Source organism: Gossypium hirsutum, chromosome A03 (assembly GCF_007990345.1).
Source record: "Gossypium hirsutum isolate 1008001.06 chromosome A03, Gossypium_hirsutum_v2.1, whole genome shotgun sequence".
In the NCBI taxonomy this organism is placed as follows: domain Eukaryota; kingdom Viridiplantae; phylum Streptophyta; class Magnoliopsida; order Malvales; family Malvaceae; genus Gossypium; species Gossypium hirsutum.
Window position 1 is genome coordinate 19,233,448 of NC_053426.1, and position 7,200 is coordinate 19,240,647.

The 7,200-nt window shown below is 35.3% G+C and overlaps 1 non-coding gene across 1 annotated transcript; it reads right to left on the minus strand.

Annotated features, from left to right (window-relative positions):
* Positions 1 to 4,057: 4,057 nt before the first annotated feature.
* Positions 4,058 to 4,163, minus strand: LOC121225421 (small nucleolar RNA R71). The gene has a single exon (XR_005923303.1). It is a non-coding gene; the product is annotated as a small nucleolar RNA R71 (small nucleolar RNA).
* Positions 4,164 to 7,200: the final 3,037 nt, after the last annotated feature.

Below are 7,200 nucleotides of genomic sequence, written 5' to 3' on the forward strand. Positions count from 1 at the left end.
TTCAATGAGGTGTTACTTTCATTTGAAAAGACAGGGGGAAGATTAAGGGAGGAAAGACAAATGTTGGCATTTAGGGAGGCGAGTAGTGGGTACCTCGTAGAACCTCGACCCGCCTACTCGGGTCTTGTATGGATATGCAGGACTGTGATTTGAGCGACTTGGGTCTTACAGGTCATTGGTTTACTTGGGAGAGAGGTAGGCTTCCAAGCAATGATATTCGAGAAAGACTTGATAGAGGGGTGGCAAATTCACATGGTGGGATTGATTTCCAAACTATTCAGTTCATCACTAGAGTCATAGTATTTCTGATCATTGTCCAGTGGTAGTAAATATGATCATGCATGGTAAGGGAAGATTAGTGCATAAAGAAATCCTATGGCGATTTAACGTTGATTGGGCTTTGGAAAAATATTTTGAGGAAAAAATAATTCAAGGGTGGGAATTAGGTGAGAAAGATCTTCTAAAAAATTTAGAAGAATTGAAATAAAAGTTGAAAGTTTGGGACAAAGCCAATAGGGGCTCTCATATGAAAGCTAGAGAAGAGTTAAAACTGCGACTTAATAAATTGAACGAAGAAAACCCGGATTGTAACAGCCTGTTTCTAGTGAAATCGAAACAGTGGTTTCGGGACCAGAAATCTGACATTGTAAAATTTATTTTATTATTATTTTATGGTATAGAACATGATAGTAGCATCATCTAAAAATTTCGTGAAGAAATTTTATCGTTTGTATGCTTAATTTGATGAAAAGGACTAAATCGTGTAAGATGCAAAACTTAGGTTCTATTAGAAAAAGGTGTCAATTTGTTATGAAATTAAAATATGAGTGGCATTTAATGGTAATTAGACCATAATTACTTTTACTGGACAAAGATGGATATTAATTAAGCATTATAAAGGATTAAGGTTATTTTTGTAATTAGTGAAATAAACTAAAATTAAATTAAGAAAAAACAAAGACATCATCTTTCTCCTTCATTTGTTTCAACCAAAAATTAGCTTGGGAAGCCATTAAAGACCATCCAAGCATTCGGTCATCCTTAGTTCCCATGCATGTGAGTATTTTTCATCCCGTTTTTAATGATTTCTATGTTTTTGGAGTCGTTGTAGCTTAATCTAGCTAGTCCGTGGACTAATTTGCAAAACTGCTAAGAGTCTAGGGTTTTACCATGAACGTATGTTAGTTGTTTTTTATGTTTGATGGATGAAAATGAATGCTTGATGATAGTTGAACAACTTTAGTAAATGTGATTTTGATGAATTTTTCAATTAGGGGTTAAATTGAAAAATAGAAAAATATTCATGGTTAAATTGTAAAATAAAAGAAATGCAGGGCATGCTAAGGACATTATTGATATTCGACTATAGTGAGATTGAATTAAATTACATGAATTTGCATTTTTGTGAACTAGGGACTAAATCGTATTGAACTCAAAATTTAAGAGGCAAAAGTTTAATTTTACCAAAACATGATTTTTGGATTAAATTGAATATAATGGATTTTGAATGAGTTAAATTTGGTTATATAGATCAATAAAAGCAACGTATAGATTTAGATCGGGGAAAAAAGTATTGGATTAATCGATCGTTTTTCTCTGTACGTGTTTGAGGTAAGTTCGTATATTTAATTAGTATTAAGTTATGTTTGATTGAAATGCTTTTATGTTATATTCTTAATATTTTGACTCTACGAAAATATCCAATGAAGTTTCAGTGACTTTCCCGTTTGAATCTTAGGATTATATAGGATACAAATGACATGTCATTAGGGGTTACCGTATTTTGGGCGTTGATCTCGTACGTTCTACCGGTGGCTGAGTTTCCGGCATGTGTTGCGGTTACTTGATAACTTGTGTGATCAGCATCGCGTAGCTACGTCTTAATTGACAACTTATGTGAGCAGAACCATTTATGACTGTTGAGAGCGCATTGATATGAGATATGAGTTAGTAGTGGTTTGACCACATGTGGGCACCTAGTGTACGAGATTCCCGCATATCTGATATTATTCTAGTGGTTCAACGGGTGTAGAAAAAGTGAAGGATCGGTATAAGCATTGACTTATAATGTCATGAAAGCATGGGAAAGGTAAGATAAGATATGGATTAAATATTTTTAGTATGTTTATAATAGTGATAAACCATAAATGTAACATATTTTAATCCCATTCTTAATGCCTTTATGGATGATTAATGATGTAAATCAATGAATTTGATGCTCCTAATCCCTTAAATTCATGTTTCTATACTTAGGAGAGCATTTTGGAGCAAAAGGAGTGAGGGGCCAAAATCGGAGTTTTCAGGATCCACACGGGCATGCCACATGCCCATGTGATCCACACGAGTAGGCCACACACCCATGTGCTAGCCCATGTCGATATCGCTCCCTGTTTCCCAAACACGCAGAAAAAGCCAATTTTTAGGGTTTTTGAGCATTCAAAAGTCTATAAATACATACTGGAAGAAGACTTAAGGGGAGCAGAAATGAGAAATTACTCAAAGGAAGCCGTTGGAATCATCTCGGAAGCAGATCCACTTCAAGATTGAAGATCTCCATTCAAATTTCTCTCGAAGTTTATTTGGGTTTTTTATGCCTTGTTGTTTTTCTAAATTTGAGATGTTTTCGTTTCACATTATGAACTAAACTCCCTAAATACCTAGGGAGGTGAAACCTATGATGAATCTTATTATTTAATGTTTTGAATTTAATGATAAATACTTGTTCTTGTTCTTAATTATGAGTTATTAATTCTTGATCTAATATTTTCAGGATATTGATTCAAGTTGATGTGCTTATTAGATATACCATAATTAAGCGGAGTTGCATGCAACCCTAGAAATAGGGCAACATAAATCTACCAGATTAGAGTCAAATCTAATAAGGAAATCCATAGATCGAGTTAATGCGACAATAGGGGTTTTAATTAGAAAGAGATTTCAATTAATCAACCTAGAGTTAGTTGTTTTTAGTTTCAAAAGAGATATTAACATAATTTAGGGATTTCTATGGATCAAGACAAGTAAATAAATCAATTGATTCAGAGTCAGAATAATAAGTGAAGTCTAGGTGGATTGTTTCCTGGGTATTGTCTTTGTAATAAGTTTTCTTCAAGTCGCGTTCAGTAGTTAATTAGTTAAGTTAGTTTTAGATTAAAATAAATCCCTTATATTTTAGGCTAAATAATAAAAAGATAGTTAATACTAGTACTTTTAGTCCTTTTGGATACGATATTCTGGACTCACCATAACTATACTACCATTCGATAGGTGCGCTTGCCTAAGTCGTGATCGTAGTCTAGTTTAGTGTTTCATAAAACAATCATCAAGTTTTTGGCGCCGTTGCCAAGGATTAAGATATTAAGAACGCTTGGTTTTTATTAATTTAGCCATTTTTTATTTTATTGCATTTTATTTTTGTTTAGTTTTATTTTTAATTACTAAATTTCTTTTGTTTGTTTCTGGCAGGTTCTTGTAGATTATGACTAGAAGAAACCCGTCAGGACCTCTACTTTTTGACAATGAAATTGAAAGCACAGCTCGTAGAAATCGTAGAGAAATAATGCAGAGTCTATAGTACATAGAGGAAGAGCATGAGGACGATACCTATATTACCGAGGAGATGGCTGACAATTGGAATAATCCGCTACCTCCTGTGGTTGCCACAAATCTTGTAAATCAAAATCATGCTCCTTGTATTATGTACGATTATGCCAAGCCCACTCTCACTAGGGCCGAATCGAGTATTGTTAGACCTGCTATTGCTGCAAATTATTTTGAATTGAAACCTAACACTATTCAAATGATTCAACAGTTTGTTCAGTTTGATGGTTTGCAGGATGAAGATCCAAATACTCATTTGGCCAATTTCTTAGAGTTATGTGATAGTTTCAAGATAAATGGTGTTTCTGACGACGCCATTCACCTATGATTATTCCCCTTCTTGTTGAGAAATGAGGCTAAGCAGTGGTTGAACTCCTTACCACGAAGTTCCATCACTACTTGGGATCAAATGACCGAGAAGTTTTTATTGAAATACTTTCTTCCGGCCAAGACAACAAAGTTGAGGAATGATATCGCTTCCTTTGTGAAAATGGACTTAGAGAGCCTATAGATGCATGGGAGAGGTATAAGGATCTATTGAGAAGGTGCCCTCACCATGGGCTACCTTTATGGCTACAGGTTCAGACTTTCCACAATGGTTTGAACCCCTCAACTAGGCAAATGATCGATGTAGCTGCCGGTGGTACTATAAATAATAAAACACCTGAGGAGGCTTATGAGTTCATATAGGAGATGTCACTGAATAAGTATCAATGACAAGTTATGAGGACAAAACTGACAAAAGCAGCCGACGTTTTTAACGTTGATGTGGTTACCATGTTATTAAATTAGGTAGAACTTTTAAATAGAAAGATTGATGGTTTATGTGGTTCTTTGCAGGTACATCCGATGATGTAGTGTGACACGAGTGGAGGTGGAATGAGCAATTCAGAAAATCTACCTTACGGTCCTATCATGGAAAATGAGCAAATGAATTATATGGGTAATAATCCTAGACCTTAAAATAATCCTTACAGTAATACTTACAATGCAAGTTGGAGAAACCACCCAAATTTTTCATGGGGAGGCCAAGGAAATCAAAGACCACCACCACCCCCTCCGGGTTTCCAACCACCACCTTACCAGCAAGAAAAGAAGCCGAACCTTGAGGAGATGCTAACAAAATTCATCTTGGTGTCAGAAACTGGCTTCTAAAACACCGAAACTTCACTCAAATATCAGCAAGAGTCGATTCAAGGGCTCGAAAATTAAATTGGTCAACTTGCTAAGATGATTTCAGAACGACCACAAGGTAGCTTACCGAGTAATACCGAAACTAACCCAATGGAGCAACTTTATGTGATTACTGTTCGAGATGAAGAAGGGTTAGATGAAGATGAACCAAAATCGAGACAAGAAGATGTGGTAGGTAAAGGTAAGGTTGAGGTGAGCCGCAATGAGCAAAAACCAGTCATAAAGGAATATAAACCTCATGTGTCATATTCAAATGCGACAAGGAAAGACCACACAAATGAACAATTTGGTAAATTCCTTAAACTGTTGAAAATAATTACATATTAACTTACCGTTTATTGAATCTCTTTTGCAAATACCAAATTCTGTTAAATTTTTAAAGGATCTTTGAGCAAATAAGCGGAAGTTAGATGATTCATCGCACGTAGAGCTAAATACAGTGTGCTCAGCCATTTTGCAGAATAAACTACCCAATAAATTGAAAGATCTAGGGAGTTTTACTATTCCTTGTTTAATTGGTAGTTTAAGTGTTAATAATGCTTTGGCTGATTTAGAGGCTAGTATTAATGTCATGCCCTACAAAATGTTTAAGCAACTAGGTCTTGGGAAACCTAAACAAATTAGGATGAGCATTCAATTGGAAGATAGAACAATTAGATTTCGTAGGGGTATTGTTGAAGACGTACTTGTCAAAATTGATAAATTCATTTTCCCAGTTGATTTCGTTGTTCTAGACATGGATGAGGATAGTGACATACCGTTGATTTTAGGCTGGCCCTTTTTAGCAACTGCTAGAACTATCATAGATGTTGGTACATGTAAGTTAACACTTCGTGTAGGTGATGACACGATTAAACTCCAAGCTCGTGATTCTATTAGGATATCTAGTGATCGAGATGATATTACAATTTCTGTTAATGTTAATAATCTTGTGGCTCAACATTCTTCGCAGAAAACACCTCAGAAAAACATGACAAAGTCGCAGTCCAGTTTACATAACAAAAACAGAACAAATCATGAAGAAAGAAGATTACAAATCGATGAATTAGATGAATGGCGGACACACGTCAAGGAGAAACCTAGAATACACGATGAACCAAAGTGACTCCATGACGAGCTTAAAGATGGGACGAACCAATTTAAGATTGGCGATCAAGTATTGTTGGATAAAACGGACCCTTGAATCACCACTTCAGAGCTGAATGCAAACGGAGCAACTCCTTTTACGGTACTGACTATTTTCCCATACGGTACAGTCGAGGTAAATCATTCTAAATTTGACACTTTTAAGGTAAATATTACTCGGCTAAAACCTTATGTTAATAATAGAGTTGACAGTGAGAAAGAGGAGTTTCGACTCCGTGAACCACCGTAACCGTGCAAATACGAGGTAAGTCTAGCTTAGACTTTAAATAAGCACTTCTCGGGAGGCAACCCGGGTGTTAACACTGCTAATTTTCTTAACATTATTTCATGATTTTTTTGTTAAAAATTAATTAATTTTCAAAATCTAAAAAAAAAGGTGTGTTTTTGACCCATATGGCCTGGCCACATGGGTGTGTGGAGCACACGGCCTGACCACACGGGCGTGTGGGATCTCACATGGGCATGGGAGAAGTGAAGGAAAACACACATGGCCTGGCGACATGGCCATGTGACCCACATAGCCTGGGCACACGGGCGTGTCCTAGGCCGTGTGAAACCCGGAGCTAATTTTTTTTCAAAGTTAGAGAGTTACACGGCCTGGCTACACGGGTGTGTGGAGCACACGGCCTGACCACATGGGCGTATGGAATTTCACATGGGTGTGGGAGAAGTGAAGGAAAACACACATGGCCTGGCGACATGGCCATGTGACCCACACAGCCTGGACTCACGGGCATGTCCACGTCCATGTGAAAACTGGGTTAATCACCCCCAATTTTATTTTATTTTATTTATTTTTAATTTTTGTATTATTTATTTTTATTTTACTAATTAATTAATTAATTTAGTATTCTTATACTTATATTTTTAAATTTTTTATATACTTTTATTATTATTATTATTTTTCTATTTCTATTTTTTTCTTTTTTCTTTCGTATTTTTTCATTTTTACTATTAACATTACAATTACCTTTTAAGTTTATTGATATTATTGGGTTTATTATTATTATTATTATTATTATTTTATCTTTCTTTTTAATTTTGTTTTAGTTGTTTTATTTTTTTTTTCTCTTCAATTTATTTCCATTATTATTTTTTGAAAGATTTATGGTTGTTTCTTATCAAGTTATAACCCCTTAATTTTCTTTATTATTTGTGTTTATTTTCTTGTTAGTGTGCTCGGAATCATGGGTTACATTTAAATTTGACTGCAATTCTGCTTTCCACTATTCTGAAGATTTCATCCAATATTCAGGGCAG